This window comes from Balaenoptera musculus, chromosome 19 (genome assembly GCF_009873245.2).
Source record: "Balaenoptera musculus isolate JJ_BM4_2016_0621 chromosome 19, mBalMus1.pri.v3, whole genome shotgun sequence".
Taxonomy (NCBI): Eukaryota; Metazoa; Chordata; class Mammalia; order Artiodactyla; family Balaenopteridae; genus Balaenoptera; species Balaenoptera musculus.
In genome coordinates this window covers 38,357,697-38,384,030 of record NC_045803.1, presented here as the reverse complement: position 1 = coordinate 38,384,030, position 26,334 = coordinate 38,357,697, and positions in this window count along the sequence as shown.

Genomic DNA, 26,334 nt, shown 5'->3' with positions numbered 1-26,334 from the left:
CTTTTACCCAGTCACCTTCTCTTTGTGAGGGACTAGTCTAGGCAATGTAAAAACAGAGACCAGGTTTGTACACTCAAAAATACAAAATTCAGAATGAGAAATAAATTGTCATAGTGTGCTTTGAATGGTGAGACAATGGTAATCATTGTTTGCAATGGGGGATAATTCTCAAGCTCAATGTGTTTCCATCTCCTCTTGTTCCCAGTCATCCTAACACTGCTGTGCACCCTTGTTCTTTCCCACTCATATTCTGAGGTGGATAGTTTTTAAGGCTAGAACTTTCCTAGCTGGATCCAGTTAAAAGCACAGGTAATTTTGCTTAGTTTGTTTTAAAGATTTTATTATAAATTGCTATAAAGACCAGAAATAAATAAGATAGCAAATATGGGGAAATTGTTAATGTTTTGTCACTTTTAAATTATTTATTGTCTTAGGTTTTTATCAGAAATAGGAATGTTAATCTGACACTTTTTTTTTTTTTTTTTGCACTGAAAGTCATTCTTTAGAAAAGAGAAAATACCAGTATAAATAAATAAGGTATATCGGTTAGGGTTCTAGCAGAAAACAGATGGTTCACACAGACCAGATAATTGAAGAAGGGTTTATAAAAGATCATTTATTTATTTTTTTAAATATTTATTTATTTATTTGGCTGCACCAGGTCTCAGTTGAGGCACACGGGATCTTCGTTGCAGTATGCAGGATCTTTTTAGTTGTGGCGTGCAGGATCTTTAGTTGAGGCATGCAAACCCTTAGTTGCGGTGTGTGGGATCTAGTTCCCTGACCAGGGATCGAACCTGGGCCTCCTGCATTGGGGGCGCGGCGTCTTAGCCACCAGACCACCAGGGAAATCCCTAAAAGTTCATTTAAATTGATGTGGCAGGGACATCTGCTTCCAGGAAGATGGAGTAGATACATATTTCCCTTTTCCTCTTGCTAAGTGTAACTAATAATTCTGGACATTTTATATAAAAGAAGCATAAGGAACCTCCAAAAGATGAAAGAAGACACGCTAGCTACAGACCTTGGGACTCAAGGAACGGTGCAGTGATGAGCTTCCTCGGTTTTCATTTTGTCTCATATATCCTAAGCATGGAGTAGAAGAAGCCAGGAAGCCAGAAATCCCAATGGGCACAGATTTTCAAAAAGCCACCATAACAGCCTCTTCTTCTAGCCAAAGGACCAGGAAAAGGGTAGCTTAGCAAAATAGAAAATGTTTAGGCAATAATGTTCTGCTTCAGCCAAACACCAAGGAAAAACTGTGGCCCACCCCAGTCCACACCAGAAGGTTTCCAATGGGGAACTTAGACTTCCACCCTTACCAGACTGTAACAAGACACCAAAACCCCACTGCCAGAGTAGTGTTGGAAAAGACATGTGGGCAGTCGAGACTTTTATCTCCACCTGGATTTAAGGAAGCACACACCCATTCACCACTAGGCTTCCTCTGACATTCCCCCATGGTGAGTGGGTGCACTCCTTAAACCAGGTGGGGATGAGGTCCTTGCTGCCTACATGGCTTCTCAGAAACCACTCCCAGCAGTAAGGTTAGGGTGCCTCATCAGAGCCTGGCAAGGGTGGAAGCCTAGGTTCTCTAGAACATTCACTGCTGCCCAGCACTAACAAGGCAACCCACCATCCCCTCCACTGACACCACTGGCAGTACAGGGAACAGTAAATAAGGCAAGTGAGCCCCTTGGAGAGGGTTAAAGAGTGGGTCTGGAGGGACAAACAGGGGCTGTGCGACACATATAGACTTTGGGAAATCTTGACACTTTCTTCATGGGGACAGATCTGCTCAGAGTTATTCTTCTTGAAATCATTATCCAGAAGTCTTGGATATGCTCCTAACAACATATAGCTTTTAGTTGCAGGTAGTGAGGCTCAATTTTTTGTTCTGAAAATAGGAAATAGTAACAATTATCTCTAGTATTATAACAGAAATAAGAAAACAAAATTAAAACACTTAAAGTATCACTTGGAACAATGCAAATAGTCAATTATTTTTCTTCTCCTCTAGCCTGTTTCCTTGGACCTTTTCCTTTTGCTTGTCTCTTGCTTGCTCATAATTAGAGCAATGAATATTAAACCATTTATCAAATGCAACCTCTGTATTTGTTTCTGCGTAGTAACTTTTAGGCCCTGCCTTAAAGCATTCATGGCTGTACATACTGACAGGCATCCTGTTCAGAGAACTGATGCCAATACAAGTAACAGGGGAAATTCTGAAGAGAAGATAGATTGACTGTTCAGAGACTCAGAGAGTGGTAACTCAGTCATCATGGAGTTCAAGGCCTGGATTTAACTCTGCAAAGAAAAAAAAAAATCCTGTTGGATTCCCATTCAGGTGGAATCTCATATAAATATAACAAGGACAGAGCATGAAAAATGGTCAAGGAATTGAGAGACAGAGACCTCAAGACACTCGAGTGTCAAAGAACAAAAGGAGTAATAGTTATGATAAGAAGTAAGGTTAACTACCTAAGGTTCCAAAGGTGGGGACCAAGAAAATGACCACTGGATGCACTGAAGAAAAGATTATAAATGACCTATAGGAGGCAATTTAGTTAGAGGCTATATGAGATTATATAGGAATCAATGAGGCTTATTTTCTCTAAAGAAATAAACTTAATGTCTGAATTTTGCTATGTAATTAGTGAGAATAATGATGATGATAATGATGATGAGGATGATGATAATGACAATGATGATGATGATTTATATGAGAAGGCAAGTGTAGTACTGTTGGTTCATCCTTAGAGCCCATTACTGATTTGATCTTTTTGTTCATATTGTAACTTGTCACTGTGGTAATTGAAGGAAATATGGTACCCTGTTTTAAACAGCACAAGCTGTAAATTGGGATTCATCACAAATGAATATGATTTTTCCCATTTTATGTATTCTCCTTTAAAAGCTTCTGTCTGGGTATGTTTTACTCATGTGAGACTTCTGTCATACCATATAAGCCCATGAGTATTAGAGCTGTGTTCTAGACCTTACCAGTCTGTTTCACTTTGGAAAATGGTGTTCAGACTAGGGGGAGGGTTGACTAGTTCAAGAACTTTCAGATGTTAGAGAATGTACATGGCAATTTTGAGTAAAAGGAGCCTTCAACCAGTTAAGCCAGAGAAAGTGATCAAGTGGAATGAAGTCACGGTTATGTGGAAGTCTGGTTGGTTTGAAAAAAATGATCCATGTTGCTACTTCATACATTTATATAAACTGTCAATTTGTTCATTAACTATTCAACCATTCACTAAATTGGCATGCACTATGGACAGACAAGCACTCCTCTTGGTCTTGGGGGAAAGATACTTTATTGAGCTTATATTGAGGGAGAATAATGCTAAACACATCTAATGTAGTGGTAAATGCTATGAAGATAAAGTGAGAAAAGGGTCTAGACAGGATAATAAAGATAATTGAAGGGAGCTATTTTCTATTTGCTGCCAAGGGATAGCTGCTTGGAGAAGGTAGCATTTCACTGGATATCTGATTGAAAGAAGAGAGTTTAACTTGCAAAGATATCTGGCAAGGAAGTGTTCCAGACAGGAAATAGCAAGTGTAAAGGCCCTGATGTAGACATGAGCTTTGTATTTCCAGAACTGCAAATACAATGAGTATGGCTAGAGCTGAATAGAAGAGCAGGAGAGTTTTGGGGGATATGGTCAGAATGGTAGTTAGGAATGATATTATACTTGACTTGGTAGGCTATGCAGGGAATTTTAATATTATTTTGAGTGTGATAAGAACCCACTGGAGGTTTCTGAGCAGGTAAGGGACATTATTTTATTCACATTCACCCCATCTACTGAATGGAAGATATATTGTAGAGTGGCAAGGGTGAAACCAGGAAAACCAATTTAGTATTCCAGGCAAAAGACTATGGTGGCTTAGATCATGATGTAGCTGTGAAAGTTATGGGAAGATATCCTCTTCTGTATATGGTTTGAAGCATGAATCCCGAAGAGTTTCTAACTGATTAGATGTTGGTATGAGGAAAAGAGAGGAATCATACTTAGGTTTTTGGCCTGAACAATAGAAAGAAAGGCAATGCCATTATTTAGCTACTCCCCTGAAAGCCACATTTTTGTTTCTGCACCACACTGGGTGATAATCCTTCCTGAAGATCAAAATCATGCTGTGACTATGAACGGGCAATTTGTATTCCTGAGTTCCTTCATCACACACAAGGGCAATAATCTATACATTATAAAAAGTGACTTAAATTTGTCAATATGGGGTTTCATTTTTGCTACACTTTTGAAGTTTAGGTTGATGCTGAAAGTCAGACACTTAAGAAACCCTATTTTATATTCCATAGTGCAAGAGTTCATGGTAGTATTTTAAGACTTAAAAAATAAAAAAGAAGTTCCGAAATCTATTATCTTTTTATAGTGCCTAATAATAATTGTCTATGACTCATACAAATCAACCTTTCAAGTATCCTGTCATAAAATAAAGGAGAAGTCACAGAGTGTCTAACAAGAAGTTAGTAAAGAGAATAAATGCATAATAGTGCAGATTTCATTTGGCTTAAGTTTAAAACCCTCCAAACTTACCATTAAAGTTAATTTCTGATAACATGTCCTAAAACTACTCTTTCAAATTAATCTTCACCTTATAGTTCATATTAAGCTCTGAAAATCCTTTTATGAAGAGTATAAAATGGTTATGGATCTACAGTAATTCCATCCCTGGTTTTCATTCAAAAATCAGAGAGGTGGGATGGGGTGATTTACATGTGGCCATACAATTATCCTGCCACAGAGATCCAGAAAATACAGATGCAAACTCAGTGTAAAATAATACAGAAACTGAAAGGAATGACACACCATGTAGCTTTAATAATCACTTCATCATCAACTAGTGTCATGAATAAATTACCTTCTTCAGTGAGAAATTATAGACAGCCATACATAGCTGACCAAATCTGGCAATAGATATCTTCAGCAAATAAGGTAGAAATACTGTATTTAATTAGTTTCGTTTTTTGGGACTTTTACAAAAATAGGATTAAAAAAAAAAAGACAGTATAAAAACATCCATCTGACATGCATAATGCCACGCCTACCAAGACACCTGGTGTTAGCCCCAGGGAAATACCTCAAACTCTCATTTGTTACATTCCGAAGTCTTTCTAGAAAGATTATTTTCATACTAAATGTGTTTGCTTGAGATGATTGGACAGAAGGATGAAAATTCAGAAGATACAGAGAACTTTTATTTGTCTCAGGTTGTATTTTGGTGGCCTATCCTGATTACCTATCTTTTTTTTTACCTTTGCAAAATGGGAACAATAACAGGAATAGCTACAGCTTTATTTTAAGGCTTCAACGAGAAAATGAAGATTTAGACATTTAGAATACCCCAATTGTAATGCCTTTGTGCCAGATTCATAAGCATGCACAATTTTGAATACCACAGCAATGTATACAGCTCAGCACACATTGTAGCTGAGGACTTTCTATAGTTTTATTGGTTCAGTTCAGTCATCTGTTCCAAGGAATATTATGAGATCACATAGATCACTCTATGATATAGTAATCTCTCCTTTCTTGGGACTAGGCCTTATGATGCAACGCCATATAATCTTTCTGTTGGAAAGGCTCTTAATGGTTGCACTGCATGTCTTCTCTTTGATACTTTGAATCTCCTTTATGATGTCCCTGAAAGTTGTCACTGTCACCTACTTGAGTACTTTTAAAGAAGAAAGACCAGTCCTTTCCAATCTGGTGATGGAAAAAGAGCACTGATCCAAGAGGCAGAAGTGGTTTTTCTACTTACCAGGGTCCCAAAGTAGCTCTCCCTACTACTCAGAATCTCTTCTTTATGAAACATGATTTCTGCAGAAATGACCTCAAACTATTTCTTGAGCCTTGAGATTCTGTTATTTTGAGGTGCTCCATTTCATTCTTTTACCTTTTGTTGTCTAGAGCTCTTCATACATACATAGTTACTAGCAGGAAAATGGCTTATTTTAGTATATATCACTTGGTAGACTATTGTGCAGCCATCAAAATGATAAATACAAATCCACATAAAAATCTCAGAATGTAATGTTAAATGACATGCAAGAGCACGTACCATGATACAGCTATTTTTACATAGGCCTGCTTATGGACAAAATCAGAAGAGATTATGCCATTATGAACATGTATATTAGAGGAAAGAATTATGTATACCATTTTCCCACATTTTAAATAATATTTCTGTACTTTAAGTATAGCATTTTAAACAGACAAGAGAATAGACAGATCTTTATACTGAAGCAAAATAATCACCCTGCAGCTTTCACCCCCTGTCTTCACTCCCTCCCCCAGAGAGAATCTAGTTATTCTCTCTGGGCAGCCTTCCAGTAATTTGAAGGTGAACTTCATAATGGTCTATATTTTTTCATCTAAGTCAAATACTCTGAGTTTCTTTGGTTATTCCTCCTAGGACATGGTCTTTTAGCCTGGGCAATTTAATTTTGTTTAATATTCTTTTAAAAGTTAACACCTAAAAATGAACATAGCATTCCTGTGGTAGTCTGACAAATATGGGACTATCACTGTCCTAGTTCTGATGAGTATGCAATTTCTATTACTGTAGCTGAAGATTAATTAGCTTTTGAACTAGCTGCATCACATGGTTGACTAGCAGTAGATTTTCTGTCATCTTAAAAGCCTTACATCTTTATACATGCATTGCTTCTCTGCTTTTTTCCACCTCTCACATTTTATTTTATCGAAATAATTCTCTTGGATATAATTTGAGAACCATATATATATCTAATTCTGTTTCCCAATGAAGTCAATAATATACCTTACTTTATATCCCCCACAAATATAACTTAAATGGAAAAGAAAATGCCGTTACGACATTAAAACAGAGCTTATCAAACTTTGGGGAACGTGTGAATCAACTAAGGGACTTTTAAAAACTACAGATTTTTAAGCTCCAATCCAAGAAGTTCTTATAAGTCTGGTAGATGTGGAGCCCTGTGACTTGCTTTTGAAGACACTCCCAAGGTTGTTTGAAGCAAATGATCCAGGAACCCACTATGAAAAACTCTAACCTAAGAGAACTTCCATTTTCTGAGCTGTGCTCAGTCAGTAATTACATTAATTACTTATATAGTTCTTTATTTTTTTTTACTGGAGTATAATTTTTTTTAAAGATTTTGTTTTTTGATGTGGACCACTTTTAAAGTCTTTATTAAATTTGTTACAATGTTACTTCTGCTTTTTATGTTTTGGTCTTTTGGCCGTGAGGCATGTGGGATTAGCTCCCCAACCAGGGATTGAACCTGCACCCCCTGCATTGGAAGACGAAGTCTTAACCACTGGACCGCCAGGGAAGTCCCTATTGGAGTATAATTGCTTTACAATGTTGTGTTAGTGTCTGCTGTACAAGGAAGTGAATCAGCTGTATGTATACATATATCCCCTCCCTTGGACCTCCTGCTCACCGCCCCCCCTCATCCCACCCATCTAGGTTGTCACAGAGCACCGAGCTGAGCTCCTTGTGCTATACACCAGGTTCCTACTAGCCATCTATTTTACACATGGTGGTGTATTTGTGTCAAACCTAATCTGCCAATTCGTCCCACCCTCCCCTTCCCCCTCTGTGTCCACATGTTTAGTTTTCATCAAAGACCCTGCCAAATTGATATTGTGGAAGAACCTTCTAGGTCCTAGACAATAGGATGAATCTGGCTCACTCAGTTTCTACTGCATACCTAAGCACAGAAAGGTTTGAGAGGATGACTACGTCAAGCACTAAGGCTTTGCTAACTGTCTATGTGGGTGTACCCATCTACCTGTTCATTTGTGTTTGTTCATTCATCTAACAAACACTTATTTATTAAAGCTTATTATGTATCAAGTACTATGCTAGGATAGAATATAGGATAACCTTGTCTCATTAATAAGCAAACAAACAGAAAACAAAAACAACGAAGCAAACTAAATCATAGCTACTCGCCGGTCATTCTTAGATTCTCCTATCAAGTGTATAGCAGTGTTCGCCCTCAGTGTTCTTTTGACATGACTACAAATTTTGAGCTTACTCCTCCTCTTCCAACCCAGTCCTATATATTATTTCCTTGCTGGCTCTTTCCTTTCCTGCATTCTCCTTTATCCAAGTCTGCCTTCTCAGGGCCTAGCCTATTATTGTTCAAGGTCCTTCATATATTCACACAATGATCTGTTCAGCCAGATTCACCTGTGTTATCCCCATTTTACAGTTGAGAAAACTTGGGTGAAGAGAAGGTAGATCGTTTGACCAAAATCACAGAGATAGTGGAAGAAAGGGGTTAGAAAGTAGGTCTCTAACTTCTGTCTCAGTCTATTTCAGTTTCTCCTTACTGCTTTTGAAACTGCATGGTGCCTGGCACATTTTCACTTGACAGATGCTCATGTGAAAAAGGATGCATATAGATATGCCCCTGACAATACTAGGCAATTTAATGCTAGGACTTATTCCAAGTGAATATTGACGGCTCAGATTAATATAAAATACATTACTTTTGAGATCCACAGAATAAAAGTTAGGTGATAAGAATCCAGAGAATTCAGAGTGGATTACACAGAAGTAAATAAGTGTGTCGTACCCCTACTGGATCTAACCTATGGGTTACTCTAAAACCTAACCCTTCATGCTCAGAAAATTTCAGCCACAATAGCTTCCCTTCTGTTCTGAGAACATGAACCATGCTCTTTTTCAACTCAATATTTTTGAGGGTCCATTGCTCTCTTTCTGAAAAACTCTGGACCCAATTCATCAGAGGCCTCCTTCGAGTCATTCTGGCCCCCACACAAATGTCACTGTGTCACTGGAATCTTCTCTACTTTATCAAATGACACCTCTTTCCCAGTTACCTGGTATTAACTGACTCTGTGTTATCTTCCTCATAGCACTTTTGAATATCTGAAATAATCTTCCTTATTTATTTGTTTATTGTTTGTCTCCTCACTAAAATATTGATTGAGCCAGAGTAATTTTTTTTATTTACTTGCAAGTAAAATCCTAGAATAAAAACAGAATCTGCTATACAGTAAGCACACAATAAATATGCAGATGAATGAAATAATGAATGTTAAGGTGTTATATGGAAAAAAGAAAACTCAGTGTGTTCAGAAAAAGAATAAGTAAGAAGAATGATCACTGTATCTATTCTGGGAAGCTGTATGTATGCTTCATTGAGGAAGTTCTGAGGGTTTTCATAAGATAAGTAAGCATTGCATAGTAATTTTCAAATCCCCCATTGTCCAGTTTCTTAATTTTTGAATAGGAAAACAAGATAAAAAATACCCAGGATGACTGTGTTTCAAGAATGTTCCTCCAAATAGGTGCCTACTAGATATTTCAGATATATTAAAATTTGTCCATTGTTCAACATGATAACACTTTCTCAGTTCTACTAAATGTGAGTCTGGAAGTCATTATCAGTTGTTATCATCCCTTCTGACAGCTATTTGTCATCACTCCCTCCATTGGTTCCAACGATCTATACTAGCTAGAAATGATAAATGATAAAAGGAAATCTAGCCGTATTTTTCTCTTTCATTTCCTGAGAATCAAGCAGTAAGATCAGACTCTTGAACACAAGACTTTGTTTTTCCAGTTTATTTCCTTTTCCTTTCCTTCCTTCCTTTGTTTTCTTTTTTTTTTTTCTCTTTCATTGTTTTTTGGGTTTTTTTCTACATTGTTCCTGAAATTGTTTTTATTTGGTGCAACAGCATCAAGATTTCTGTAACTCTTCATTTGCTAAAGCTTGGCTTGAGCTTTGGGATACTTTAAGCTTTGGAATGTAATGCAGTGCAGAACACAGTACATAAAACTAGTTAATGGTATTATGGCTTGCTCATTCACTATTTCTGGGAAATAACTGTCGTGGAAACTTTCAGCTTTCAATAATGAGATATACCTCTCCATTTTTTTTCTTCATATTGTCTGATAACAACTTTTTCCACGTTTAGAAAATCAATACATTACCCTTTGGAAAATTCTGCATAGAACTCTGGGGTGTTTTTTAATTGATTGGATTAAGTGTCAAGGAAAGAGAATATGAATGTCTACACGTATGGCTCTTTACTGCTTAAAGGACACAGAGGTGACTGGAGACAGTACAGACTCCCCATTTCTATAATCCTGCTTTCAAATTTGAATTTAATCACCCATTTGACATGTGACCTTGGGTCACTTTTTAATATCTCTGAACCATAGTTTCTTCATCTCATGCTTATGAAAATACTTCACAGGATTATTGGGAGGATGAAATGAGATAATCATTACATGGGCTAAAAACATTTATTTTTCCTTTACAGAAAGGGTAATGTGGATGGTTTGGCTGTCATTAAAAGAAACACATACACATAAAAACACACCCACACCCACACATTTACGTAAGTGTATACGCACAACAAATGTAATTTGATTAACAATAAGAATTTTAATTATCCAATTGGTACTTAATTTTATTAATCATGCTTTTATCAGTTTTCCTCTTTTTCATGATTACCTGGCCTTATCATGTAACATTCAGGGGTCAGGTGCTTCTATTTTTAAAAGAGAAGTGGTCAGCATTCTTCTGCAGAGAACTGAGACAGGGATAACTTAATGTGGTTTTCAAGTGGAAGGTTCCAAAGTTAAGAAGAAGTTATTTCCTTTAGGGAAAGACTGCTATTATAAATATAGAATTATTTAAGGCGTATTATAATTTTAAAATGTTGGAATTTAAACATTTTTATCTTTAACATTTTTTAATTAAAAATCCTCTGGTCTGACACCTGAGATGGCAGAGTCATGTAAAGCAAAATTCTTAAGCAGATGAAATTCTTTTGGATAGATGTTTGATAGCAACTGACATTGTTCTCTGGATGTAAAATTCTGAAAGTGAAGGTCAACCGATAAAATCCTATGACACTGTTCTGCTAGACATAAGGCTGCTGTCTTACGAATGCTGTGAATGAAAGGTTGGGTGGAGAAGAATATATTGAGACTCCTATTTGATAGTCAGTGGAGGACAGAGATCCACTGAAATGAGAAAAACAAAAATATTTTCATTAGAAGGAAAAGCTAGGTTTGACTTAGAGGTTTTCATTGTTCTCATTGAACCAAAGGAAGGGAGATAAAGACATAGAAGAAGGACAACATTTAGTCTGATTGACCGTTGGGCTCACTTGAGATCACATTCCAAAGATACAAAGCACTTTAAAGTTTGGGCCTTCCTCATCTATGAAATTTTCTGTTACACTGGCCATTTTTGTAGATCTCTGTATTTATTTTAATTGTATTTCATGTACCATTACAAATCTAATGCAGTATTGTAAGTTGAGTCTTTTGATATTTTAATGATATATGATAAATAATAAATTTCATTTAACCACCACTAAATATTTTTGTGTAAATGTTTATTTTCATATTAAAAAATTTCCCTTGTAGTATTTCTAGGCTCAGATATATTATAAAAGTGTTTAAATTTTTCAACATTAATGAAACATAGGTAGAAAAGTTGTGATAAGTAGCTGTAAAAAAAAAGTCTGCATTGTAAAAGATGATACTGAGTTAAAAAAAAAAGAGTTAACTATTTGGGGAAGTCATATGCAGATAGAATTTAAGCATTCCATGAGGAAATGAAGTTGCCTTTCAAATCTTTGTCACTCCTAATAGTCTCAATTTAACATTCAAAATATGTTGTTATAATCTATTTCCTAATGGAGTTTATAGTCAAGAAGGCAATATAGACTTTACACATAAATTTTAAAAATATAATCATCTAATTTTGATTTTGATGAATGCAAAAAAGTAGTATAGGTGATATTAGAAACTAACCTAGGCAGGAAATCCTGTTCAACCTAGGAAGGACATTTCAGGTGAACTTGGAAATATAAAAGGTGTTGCTCAGGAACTGTGTGAGTAAGGAAGGATGGAGGGAAATAAGTTCAGTCAGAATGTACTATATGTTTAAAAACCTTAGTCCTAGAAAAATAATAATTGATATAGCAAGGTATCTAAATGAGGACTTAATAACTGTTGCACAGAAAAAGAGGCAGAAAAGAATCTCAAAGGGCCTCCTAAGTAATGGTGAGGAATTTGGACTTTACTTGAAATTCAATGGGAAGTCATTGAATAATATTAAAAAGGAGACCTGTATAATCAGAACTGAGTTTAATAAATTCTATTAATGATCCACTGGCAGTCATTTCCCCTTCTCTGTTTCCATTTCCTCATCTATAAAATGAGAACATATGGTCATTTTTAATAGTTGCCTTTTATAGTTTATCATGCTATAGATTCTTTTCTGGCCGCATACAATAAATCAACCTATCATGGCAGTGGGCATCTTATGAGTCGTGGAGGAGATGTGACATTTAAATTTCATTCCAGTCTGGCCATTAGCACAATGCAGTGGAAAGAACACTGGGCAGGAATCACGCTTCCCACTCGTACTGGCTTTTGGGAGCTTGGAAGACACTTAGCTTGCAAAGCCCTACTTATTCCATTTGTTAAGTGGAAGGATAACAATACCTCACTGATAAATTTTTCCATATGTGAAGTGATTTTTGTTAATGGCTTAACTCATTCCCTTCTCTGAGATATCTGAAAATGTGATTTAGTCTCAATTGCAACATTTTTCCATCTTCCTGCCCATGACTACCATTTGTTTTTGTTTGTTTCTTTTGAAACCAGACAATCTTGGGATTTCTAAGATTAAAGGTAGTGTCACATACATGTGACAATATTCCCAAGCTTTCCCTATAAGTATGAAGGCATTTGGCATTGTTCATAAGCTAGTGAAGTATAGTACAGGGGAGTATGACATATTTAGATTTTAAAAATGAAAAACAACAATAATAGTCCATAAAGGAGAACTTAGTAATTGCCTGACTTAATTAAGGTGAGCTTACCTGGGCTTACCTCTTGAGCTGTGCCCAGGTACTATTCTTCACTTTACCAGTCTTATGTGTAGAGCCTGAGAACATCTGTGAAATTCTGTGGGGCTTCCCACTGCTTCTCTCTGATTTGAGCTACAGTGTAACCCATAGGGCCACATATGTGTCCTATTGACATGTTAGGATGAAAGGCTAGGCCTCAGGTATAACCACCACGTCTTTCTACTCCTGTTCAAATAGGTATATGATAGCAGTCCCTTATCTATCACCACTGCCATTTGCTTCCATGAAAAATAAGAGGCTAAAAGAGATTTCTTCCACAGCTGATGTGATACAGTTTTTTTGCTTTCCCCCCTAGTTTTTCATGGTGATGGTTTGTCTTCTATTTATGATTTGGAGCTGCAATGATGTGGCTGGTTTGACTTAAAGAGGTACCTTACTCTTCAAGGTAAAGAATAAATACCAAACACAGAGAAATAGTAATAACTTGCCCCAAGGAACAATGTAAGGGAAATATCAGGACCATAACATAAAGAAATATGTTTTATATATATATGTAAAACATATAAAATATATATATAAATAAATAATATATATTTGGGGGGTGTGGAGAGAGTGAGAGTGATAGTACTAATTTTCTCATCATACATAATCAAAGAGAAAAACAATCAAAAGCCAACCTCTCTTGTGACCACCTAGAGGGGTGGGATAGGGAGGGTGGGAGGGAGGGAGACACAAGAGGGAAGAGATATCGGATATATGTATATGTATAGCTGATTCACTTTGTTACACAGCAGAAACTAACACACCGTTGTAAAGCAATTATACTCCAATAAAGATGTTAAAAAAATAAATTAAAAAAAAAAAAAAAAAAAAAAAGCCAACCTCTCCCTGGATGTATGTTTTAGGTTCAGGGAGGTGTACCATGGCACTTTTTAAAAATCTACTAATAATTAATAAATGCCACAGTGTTTTTGTTGTCAAGCAGTCAGCCCACTATGTCTAAATGCCCTTGTTCCTGTATACATCCTTTGGGAAGGCCTAAAAAAATTATTTGCAAGAATTTCTACTACCTCCAATATATTGTTTTAAAGAGATAGTGAGATGAAATGGAAAGATTATAGGTTGAGACTGGAAAGACAAATTTGAGAGCTAGGGGTACTGTGTACCCTTGGGAACATCTCTTGCCCTCTCTGAGCCTCATTGGTATTGTCAGTAAATGGAGACGATTCAGTAAATGCTCTCAAAAATCCCCATATTTGGAAATCTACTTTCCTGTCATTTATAAAAACCTCCATAAAGATACAGTCAGAGGGAAATAGAAGAAACTTAATTCAGATAAATGTTCTCACGGATTGCATTTGCAGTTTGTTCTAGACCAGTTTTAAATTGGAATCATTAAACTTCAACTCCCATGATGTTCCAGAGGAAACAATAAAGGTAGTTTTGGTAGACAATATCAGGAGTAGGGAGGTTTCCACGGTTTCATCATATTTTCTCACGAGTTATATTGAGATTTTGGAAGAAAAGAAATAAACCAAAAAAACACATAGAATAAAATATAAATTTCATCCTACAGTATTGTAATATCCATGTGCTGAAATAAAAGCTATCTAATAAAAATAAAAGCCCAAATAGAAGAAATAACAAGGATAAATTCACCTTCATGGACATCACTGTGCTTTCTTATGAGTTACCACAGTATCCCCTGAATATGCTGGGTCTTAAAACAAGCAAACAAACAGATAATAACATATAGAGAGAGAGAGAGAGAAATTCAAAAATTCAACCTGTTTCTCTGGTGAACTATGAAGGTTTGGGCTGGAAATGCACCATATAGTTACTGTCTTCCTTGCAAGTATATGAAAGAAGTTCTTTTAATAAATACACCCTCTCCTATGTGGATGCTTTCCTAGCCTTCCTCATCAAGTAGAGATAATTATTCTCTCTTTTCTCACACTTTCACCCTCTGGTCTTTTTACTGTTGAGTTATCATTGCACATTTCAATTTATTTGTTTCTGTGCCAGCTCCCTATTTTTCCTGGGTTGCACCTTGGGTTCAGTTTCAGTGTCTCTTTTAGTTTCTTTGTTGCCACAACCCACCAGAATTCCTGGCACATATTGGGCCTCCACTAATGCTTGTGGAACCAATTTAAATTAATTATACCAAATTGTCCTGCCTGAAGGTAAGTTTATTTTAGAGAATATCATTAATACAATTTTGTTTCACCAAGCCTGGGTATATATTAGGGTCATCTAGTAAATTGTTAGAAATATAGATTCCTCAGACATCCCAGGAGCTGATTCGGTAAGAAGGAAGCCAGGAATCTGTAATTTGAACAATCCTGCATATTTTTATTCAGCTTTCCTGGCTGTAGCCATGTGGATAGCTTTTGGACAAAGTGATATATACTATGTGCTTTGAGGACACAGAACATGGAATTCTCCAGCATAGCCATATCCAGTCTGTTTGGAACTTCTGCTTATCCTCAGTGAAGCCCAGTTAAGTTTTTACCTTTAGTGCTGCAGATAAGACATACTATCTCCTTCCCCCGTGTTTTATAAGAACTCTGTGATAATGCATAGAGCACCTGTCACATAGTAGAGGTTCAAAATATTGTAGCAAAGTTTATATTAGCCCTACAGCCCACCCCAGCGCTAACCTCAAGTAGGAGCTCTTTGATGCTACTTCATTTTGCTCTTTGTCAGTCATATGATGGGACCACTTCATTGGAATTTTAAATGGCAGGGAAAAGGGAGTAATACATCTTCTCCTTCTCCTATGGCTGGACATATATTTAGGTAGGACTTTTCCATCTTCTTTGGAGAACCTCTGCTCAGGAAGGCTAAGTGGTACATGAGGATAGATTCAGTTGAAAAGGTTAAGCAGGCCTAATTCTGTCACAGGCATTAGTACAGAAGAGTAGAAGACATTCTGAACTCTTAGGTGCTAGATACCAGGTAAGCAGATAGGCAATCAAACATTTTTGTCTTGAGGGGTTTCTGGTCACAAGGTCACATCTCATAATAGAATCATATCAGAAAATATGACTGAGTATTGCAAACTTGAGAATGCAACTATTTGGGAATTAAAGATATATCATTTCATTTGTTTGAAAATATTTGTTCAATGCAATCAATATGCTACACATTGTACCAAGTACTGAGAAGAAAAGAATATAATTAAGGGTTGGTTCATAGCCTCTAGTAGCTCAACAGCTGGGGGTAAGACCATAATATAAACAAATCCATGGAATGTTTTTTTAATGTTTTAAGAAGATTGTAGCCCAGGGAGCACAAGTAGACACGGAAGCTGAGTAGAAGAGTGTCACACCTAGCCTAACAGTCAAGGACATGATTCCTGACCGAAGACTCATGAGGCAGGTAGAAGCTAACAAGTTGAAAAGGGGCACATAAGAAATTTAAGACTTTAGTAAGAATGAGAAACAGCAAAAGGATTGCTCTTCCTTGGGGTTATTGGGAATGTGTACCAGTGATACTACCTTGTATCTATCCTTTCTAGAAGGAACAAAGCTATGTGACCTCAAGCATGACATGTAAATTCTCTGGTTCTTGATCTGAAAATCCTCACAGTACTGTTGGAGGATGAAATAATACAATTTATATAAATAGTTACATACCAGTATCTCAAATTAACTAGCATAGAATTTCCCAAATTATCTAACATAGAGTTTGGGTATAGAAAAGCAATTCCATTGAAAAAGTGGACAGCATTAGGGTGTGGTCACAATTATTTCAGATGATGACAAACTCATTTAAGTTCTCTGATAAGTGATAATAATTTTTTGAGAAAATGTGGATCAGATCACTCTTGATCTTTCGGGGTACATAATCAAACTGACATAGAATTGCTAAAATATGATCAAGTTAAAGAAAGCAGCAGTCTCAAATATAAATATGAAGGATATTTGCTCTTTGTTGACCCTTTATCATTCATCCCTGAGTGGGGACATAGTTCTTTTAAAGTTAAACAAAAGATGTAGATCCTCAAAAGATATTAATGCTCTTGCAGAAGAAAATGTTTGAGGAAATTAAAACAAATACGGTGGTATCACCACTTTATAGGGAGCGTTCTGAGGGAAAAAATGAAAAGGGAGGCTCAAGAGAGAAATTTTCATCTTAGAATCTATATTTAATTTAATGCCTATTTTTGTAGGCAGTTAAAGATGAGGAATTTTAAATGTTGAATGGTTCATTAAAGATGAAGAAGACATGGCCTCTGACTCCAAAGATTCTAACTAAGATGACACAATTAGAAATAAACCATTAATTCCATGAATTCTACAGAAGAGTCATTTCCAAATGGTGTAGGGAGGGCACTGCCCATTCTTCCTATAAGGAAGGAAGTCACAGAAAGAAGGCTTTACAAAGGGGGCAACAATTTGATCTCGAAGAATGAGAAAAAATTCAATACATCTGCATAGGATTAAGGGAAAATGACATTCCAGAAAGAGGGAATAGTGTATGCCAAAGCAAAAGGATGTGTTTAGAGAACTGTAAGTAATTCAGTATGACTGAAGTACAGGTTGAGTGCAGAATTGCCTGAAGAGGCAAGCAAACATATACTCTCCAATTGCTTTACAGGTGATGCCATGGAGAACCATTCAAGATGTCCAACACATTTGCCTGCTTAATTTTTTGTTATTCTCTACATGTGTATAGGCAAGTAATATATAGTTATTAAGTGCTTTTACATGCAATATCCAATTTAATTATTATATCACTATGAAGTAGCCATGGCTAAGAATTTTGCAGGTTAGGAAAGAGATATCCAGAGAATGAAATTACTTGAGTAATCTCACTCAGATTAGTGACAGATCTGAGAATAATTTGGGTATGTTAATACACTGTTTAAGTAGTAGTGAGGATTATCTAATTTCCTAGATGCAAATGAAAGTTAAAAAGTCAAATGAGATGTATCAAAACCAAAAAATTAAATAGAGGTTCATACAGTCTAAGACAAAGTCAAGCCAAAATGTTGGACATCCAGAATGGTTGGAATGATGATTGAATGCCACTAGCTCAATCCCTGTCTCTGTCTCTTCTCTCTCTATGCCACATTTTTTTTCTCTACAGGTACACTTTTTTTTTTCCTCTGCATATGTTTTTTTCTCTGAAGTTTCACATACTGGGAAATATGACCACTGACAAATTCTAATTTTGTATTGTATGACTGACCCAACACTTTCTCTGGTCTTGTGTTTAAAAAAAAAAAATTTGGCTAGGGGCCCAGCTCTGGATGAATCAAGTCAGATGTGCTGTGGAGGTGGTGAGGAGGTTATGCTGCACTCACATGTGGTTGAGGGGAAGAACACACAATCCTGGAGGTGACCACAAAAGAGTCAGTTTCACTTTTCAGAACTATAGTATGTTAAATAAAAAGTGGAGGAATGCTCTCATTAATGCCATGTCATAGCTTTGAACTGCAATAGTGATCTGTAAGCATTTCTGTTCCTAAGCTAAGCTGCAGTTACCTATTTCAGCCGCTGAGTTATCTTGCCATCATTTCCCTCCCTTGGAAACCTCTAAGAGTAGTGTGATATGATAGGTACAGTATTTTACAGCCAGCCAGAAAGACTTTGGTTCCATATATAGCTTAGTCATTAATTTGGCAGTTTTATTGTATACACATCCTTTCACCTATCTGAGCCTACAGTTTCCATACCAGGAAAATAGGTATAATAATGCCAGCTTTGTAAGGATGCCTGGATAATTGGAGTTGGCAAGGCAGTTCACACAAAAATAGTCTCTCTATAAAATGAAAAGAGTAATATTTCCAACAAAAGAAAACAAAATAAGTCGGTTCAATTAAATGTAAGGGCCATAAATGCAGTTACCTGGCTTACCTTAGTTATATTATATTTTCAGTGCCTGACACATAGTCAAGGCTCAATAAATATTTATTAGGAAAACAAATATTAAAATAATCAAATAATTAATTAAATGAATAAGTAAGGAGTTGGATGTAATTTATTTAATGAGAAAATTGAAAGATACATAATAATCAGAATATTAATGTTTCTCAACTTCAGGCAAGTCTATAAAAAAATATTGTCAAACCCTATCAAATGAGCTAAATTAAAACAATCAGCAGATTTCAAAATAGTTGGTAGTGCTAAAGTGTATTGAATATTGGTAATCGATGGAAATCTTTATGTTTAAAAATATGGAAAATCAAAGTTTTATGTTTTCTATATAATTACAGGGAATTAAATTGTATAAAACTGGTGGGAAATCAAAAGAGATCAACCCACCAACAAAAAAAGAGCTTTAACCTTGATGAACTCTCACTAATACAAAAGTTCTTGGCCTTCTATTGACAAAACACTGTATTTTAATCAGGACTTTACTGAAATATAGGTGAAGCTGCCATTCAGGAGAAGGGAAAATAATGCAAACAGTTTTACACTGTCTATATGTAAATCATTTCATCTTTGTAAATCAATCCCCTTCCAATAATTTTAGGATACACAAAAAAATTTTATACTGCTTTTTCAGGGTTAAGGAGTGTAATCACCAAAATTGATAAATGTTGTTGAAATCAGAATTAATAGCATAGTTATCTAACACTGGATTTTTCTGATTACAGCTTTGACATTGGTAATAGTTGCCATAATACAATAATGACCTTTTCTCCTTTTACTGTATTTCACATCATTTATTTATTTATTTAGCCTCACTTTCTCTGTTTTCAATATACAGTTGTCCTTTGGTATCTAAGACCCCTGTGGATACCAAAATACACAGATGCTCAAGTTTCTTATATAAAATGTAGTATTTGCATATAACCTATGTTCATTGTTCCATATACTTTAAATCATCTCTAGATTACTTATAATACCTAGTACAATGTAAATGCTATGTAAATATTTGCCAGTGGATGGCAAATTCAAGTTTTGCTTTTTGGAACTTTCTGGAATTTTTAAAAAAATATTTTCCACCTGTGGTTGGTTGCATCTGCAGATGTGGAACCCAGGGATGTAGAGGGCAGAAATGCCCTCCCTTCCGCTTTTCTGAGTGCTTTTTGGTGATCTGCCTTTATAGTATACTGTGTTTGGAGGGTGTATACTATGAAATTACATATCTAAGACAGCACATACCTTTCTGGAATAATCCACCTTCACAGTAATGTGTTAGGGAATGTACTATTCCCTGCCTCTAAATCCTGCTGGAGCAATTCTAACCAAGAGTGGTTTGTGTTGTGAAAGCCCACTAAGGAGATTTATGGGACTTCCTTCACCAGAGAGCTGTGTCCAGGCTAATTATATGCACTGGACCCTGAGTCCTGGGAATAATGTCATTCAGGAGTCACAATGTCCACTCTCACTCCTGGCCTTATTTGTGACCTTAGCTATGAGCAGGTCCAGCCACCTGCACTCATTAGGGCTAATTTAATAAATTTCTAGGGCTTCAGATTCTTCAAATGTGCCTTAGGGTCACTACATAGGGTGCCTCAGATGCTTAAACATAGAGTTACAGATCTACATCCCTGACTAGACTGGACCAGCTTTATTTTTCTGACCTTATACTGTTGCAATTCAGGTAGAATTTTATTTGAACAAAAAATTGGTCGATTTTGATATTCTCAGACTTAAAATAAGACAGAAAATCTCAGATTTTTAGACTATAAGATCCCACGATAATCTCAGTTGTAATTTAAATATTGAATGGAAATTATGGTCACTGTAGGTTCAAAGCTTTCATTTTGCTACCAACTTGGAGTGCTGTGTTGAAGATACTAAATTTTTAGTGTGATGTCAGCCATCAAACCTAGAAAGAAGGGGGACTTATAGTTGTTGACACTAATACTAGGTTAACAGTCTCATTTTTGTTTGCTTGTTTGTTTTAGATGAGAAATGTATATCTCTAAGCAAGGAATCAATTTGTCCAATATCACAGTGATTAGATAATATTAGGAATAATTTGGAGAATTGTGATACTATAACAATTTCACTTCCCTAGATAATCTTAAACAAGCAATCCTATTGACAGTAACACAAACAGACTCATTGTTTATGTACCACTTAGGAAAATCTTGAAATGATGTCTTTGATATCATCATTCAGAGCATTTTAGGAATTTACTAGGCCAGGATGAGCAAAATAAAGAAGAGAAAGGAGGGATGTCCCTGATTCCATCCTACAAAAAATGTACAGAGTCAACACCTTGTACCTTGAGTGAAGAAAGAAAATATCTGCAGAGCACAGACTTTGTGCCAGGTAGCATTCACATGCACAACTTAACATATCCTCTCAACAGCTTGTCACCAATGACTAAGGGGAATAGGTGTATAACAGTTCAGCTTTCTTGCTCTTTGGGTGGGATAACTCCAAGGCACCTTCTCTACTATTTCCCAGGTTTTTCCAATGGGATTGAGCCCCAGTTGCCTATAGTAGTAACCTGTTTCTTTAGGCTCCCTTAATCAATTTCCTTCCTTCTTCTATGTCATTTCCTCACCCTATGATGTTCCCTGTGATCATTTCCCAAATTACCAACTTGTACTTTAATACTTATCCCAGAGTCCTGTTTCTGAAGCACTCTAAATTTAAGACACCCAGTTGCTAATTCATGCACTTGGGTTTCCTATCTAGCTTCCTCTAACTCTAAAGCCCATGGTTTTTTAGCTGTGCAATGCTGTTGTCTATAAATGGAGAATATAATCTTTTATAGTGTTTATGTATTTTTTAGGCAGGTGGGATTTTTCCCAATTGTGGATTCAATTTTAAATTTGATTTCACAAAGTAACATGTTTTTACAGTGTTAAGATGAAAGCACACATGGGCTTATTAAAAACAATTGAATGTTGGACTTCCCTGGTGGTCCAGTGGTAAAGAATCCACCTTCCAATGCAGGGGACGCAGGTTTGATCCCTCGTCGGGGAACTAAGATCCCACGTGCCACGGGGAAGCTAAGCCTGCACTCCACAACTACTGAGCTTGTGCGCTCTGGAGCCCACGTGCCACAACTAGAGAGAGAAAACCTGCACGCCACAACTATAGAGAAGCCCTTGTGCCACAACAAAGAGCCTGCATGCCGCAACTAAGACCCGACACAGCCAAGAAATTTAAAAAGATTTTTTTTAGTGTATAGGAATGCCAGAGATTTCTGTGCATTAATTTTGTATCCTGCTACTTTACCAAATTCATTGATTAGCTCTAGTAGTTTTCTGGTAGCATCTTTAGGATTCTCTATGTATAGTATCATGTCATCTGCAAACAGTGACAGCTTTACTTCTTCTTTTTCGATTTGGATTCCTTTTATTTCTTTTTATTCTCTGATTGCCTTGGCTAAAACTTCCAAAACTATCTTGAATAATAGTGGTGAGAGTGGGCAACCTTATCTTGTTCATGATCTTAGAGGAAATGGTTTCAGTTTTTCACAATTGAGGACGATGTTGGCTATGGGTTTGTCATGTATGGCCTTTATTATGTTGAGGAACGTTCCCTCTATGCCTACTTTCTGCAGGGTTTTTATCATAAATGGTTGTTGAATTTTGTCGAAAGCTTTCTCTGCATCAACAGATGAATGTATAAAGAAGATGTGGCACATATATACAATGGAGTATTACTCAGCCATAAAAAGAAACAAAATTGAGTTATTTGTAGTGAGATGGATGGACCTAGAGTCTGTCATACAGAGTGAAGTAAGTCAGAAAGAGAAAAACAAATACCGTATGCTAACACATATATATGGAATCTAAGAAAAAAAAAAAAAGGTCATGAAGAACCTAGGGGTAAGACGGGAATAAGGACGCAAACCTGCTAGAGAATGGACTTGAGGATATGGGGAGGGGGAAGAGTAAGCTGTGACAAAGTGAGAGAGTGGCATGGACATATATACACTACCAAATGTAAAATAGATAGCTAGTGGGAAGCAGCCGCATAGCACAGGGAGATCAGCTCAGTGCTTTGTGACCACCTAGAGGGGTGGGATGGGGAGGGTGAGAGGGAGGGAGACGCAAGAGGGAAGAGATATGGGAACATATGTATATGTATAACTGATTCACTTTGTTGTAAAGCAGAAACTAACACACCATTGTAAAGCAATTATACTCCAATAAAGATGTTTAAAAAGAAAAAAGACTTAAAAAAAAATTTTTTTTTTAATAAAGAAAATTAAATAAATAAATAAATAAAAGGGCTTATTTCATTAGGTAGAGCCACCTGGATAATTAAAAATAAAAATAAAAAATAAAAACAATTGAATGTGACAACATTCACATACGGGTTCCACATTGCTGCCTCTTGAAATAAGAGAAGGGGAAGGTCTATGTGACAGTCTGGAGTATCCACAGCAGCCCTGACTTCCATCTTTGAGGCCTTGTTGTACAGTCTTCTTGATGAGCTGGGCCTTGTGGACAGACTGAGTTACCTTGTGGGGCAAGTTATCATAGGAAACCCAGGGAGTTTGTAACTGCCCAACTATAATACACAGTGAACTCTTTTCTCCAGAAGTTTGATTTGAACCAAGAGCAGCTACAGGCCTAAAATTTAAGGAATAAATTCAGTTACAGTAATTACAAACCATAGTAATACACGTAAATATTTTTAAGTTACTTTAAAGTAATTACTCTTGCATGTTAAAAGTAATATAACTATGCTGAAAAATTATAGAGAAAGTATAACACATGATCCCATTACTCCTTCATACAAAATAAAATAACATTTATTTATTTACTTTAAAGTAAAATGAAATAAAAGATTAGCACCAGCCTTTAGTTTTATTTGTGGGTCAATTTAAAATTTAAATCAAAACAGTTTATATTAGATCAACCAGAAAAAAAAAACCAGTTTATATTATATGAGTTTTTTATTCCTTTGATTTTTAAAAAGTATTTATTTATTTATTTATTTGGCTGTGCCGGGTCTGAGTTGCGGCACGCAGGATCTTTGTTCTTCACTGCCACGTGCAGGATCTTTAGTTGTGGCATGTGGGATCTTTAGTTGAGGCATGTGGGCTCTTAGTTGCAGGATGCGAGACCTTGTTGCCTGACCAGGGATTGAACCTGGGCCCCCTGCATTGGGAGCACAGAGTCTTAACCACTGGACTGCCAGGGAAGTCCCTATTCCTTTGATTTTTAATTAATATTAATTTTATGTGTCTTTTAAATTACTGTTGTATGACTTATTGGAACATCCTGAAAATTTTACACTGACCTTAGCCCCTATAATTGGACACATAGTTTATAAACATATCTTAGTTAACTGAGGAAAGGCTAAACAAAAATTATTCTTCTTTTCTTCCTGTTTCTACTTGCTGTTTGCTATTTATAAATCATCATGCTCCTGGTAACTTAGGATTCAAATGTGGGTTCAATCCATATCTCATGAATTAACGATGGATAGTGTGTAAAACAGCCTGTAGTCCACAAGAAACATTAAATAAATGTGAACAACTCTTAAGTTCCTGTCTCACCCATCTCAGGTTTTGTGTTTCAGTCGCTGCTCCCTTAGTTCAGGCCCTCACGGCCTTCATTCTAACTTCACTGTTAATTCTGCAGGTTTTGTTTTTTTATCCTTGGCATAGCACACAATATAGGTAGAAAGTGTAAAAGAACATAAGTTTTTGAGTCAAGTAAGCTCAGCCAGGATTGATCCCTAGCTCTGCTTTGTCCCTGCTGTATGAAATTGAGAAGTAGCTTACCCACTCATATCCTCAGTTTTCCCCTCTATGAAGTGGGGATAGTAATACCTAATTAGCAAGGTTTTGTCCGGATTCATGATGACCATACATTAAGTGCTCAGCACAGTGCCTTGTAAAGCAAATGCTTCTGAAAGAATAAATATTCTTATGAATGGAGTCTTCTGTCCTTTTGAGAGTTGCCACTTGACTGAGGATGAATATTGTTATCATAATAATCCCAGTACTAATCCAAAGGTCTGTCTTGTCCGACTTGGGGAAAAGAGAATTTCAGGCTACTGCAGCTTCTAGACCAATCATATGATCCTTGCTTTTAAGGATGTAAAAGTGAGGAGTAGCTTTGTCATTGTCATATTTGAGAAGAAAAAGAAGGGGGGGGCATGTGAGAATCAGCAAAAACAAATTTTGGAGAATTCCTATAGCAAGAGAAGGCAAAGACATTTATTTAACTCTCTTAATCAATTATTGTGAAAATAATCTGACTACAACCCATTTGATCAATGTGAGTGGGGCCCAAAACTCTGGGAAGTGGTGTTTTTCTTCTCTGATTTCAATTTCATCTGCTATAGTCCTTATATGAAATTGGATGAATTACAGCAGCTGAAAAGATGAAGTGGCTGTTAGTTTCTGTAAGAAAGACTGATGACAAAAATTGGCCTGGACAAAAATACCAGTTATAATCACCAGCCAACTGGTAAGGGGGAGGAAGTGCTATTCATCCCTAATTCCAACTGTTAATTACCTAAAAATATATACATTTCTTACTTATATTTTTGGCATATCATGATTTAATCAAAACATGGTCTGTCATAAGTTTAAGAGAAGCATATTCAATTTATAGGGCATCTTTTAACAGTGTAATATTCCTGATGATTCAGTGCAATAAAATTTAAAAGAGTAACAGGCTAATAGACAATATTTAGTGTTGTTAATATACTAATATCCTAAATTAGGTGCCAGATGACAGAATGTTATACTTATTCCTAACCTATTTTACAGTTTGCATGATGAAATCTGAGCTTTTTGGCAGAGAAGTTCTGTAGCGTTAGGCAGAGATGGTAATTGCAGGTGCTTGGAAGTTATATCCAGGATTCTCACGTGGAAAATAAACTCAGTGCTGGATCCATGGTGAGGAATGTGCATTCGTAAAGAACATTTACACATGTATTAAAGTATCTGTTATAGAACCTACCTCTTATTATTTATAAGACATAGGTCAAGAGAGCCTTTTTCTTTGAGTCTCAGTTTCTTGTCTGTGAAGTGGAGTAATAAAAAATAAGTTGAAATAATATTAACATTATTAATGTTTCAAATGATTAGAATTAATCAAGTGCTTAACTTAAATGTTCCAAGAACTACTCAGATGGCAAACGGTTAAACCTCACATTATTTATTTACTTATACTTGAATATAAGTGTATTTAAACATCAGTATACTAAGTATAAACTTATTATACATAAATCACCCAGTATTCAAGGTAGATTCTATTACTATCTTTCTCTGTAGAAGAGGGGACAACAAAGCACAGTGAGATTAAGAAACTTGCTCAATTTTATGCAGCCATCAATGATGAACACTGTATGTGAACACAGGAAGTAAGACACCCAATCCTGCCATCTTAACCATTCCATCAACACCCTTTCCTACGGGGAATATATTCAGAAGAAGGAATTGCAATTGTAACTATAGTTGTTATTACCTAGGAAAATGATGAACATTGTTACTGAAGTTGGCAGGAGTCCAGCCTATCATACAAATACAGATTTTGCTAAAACATAGAATCATTACA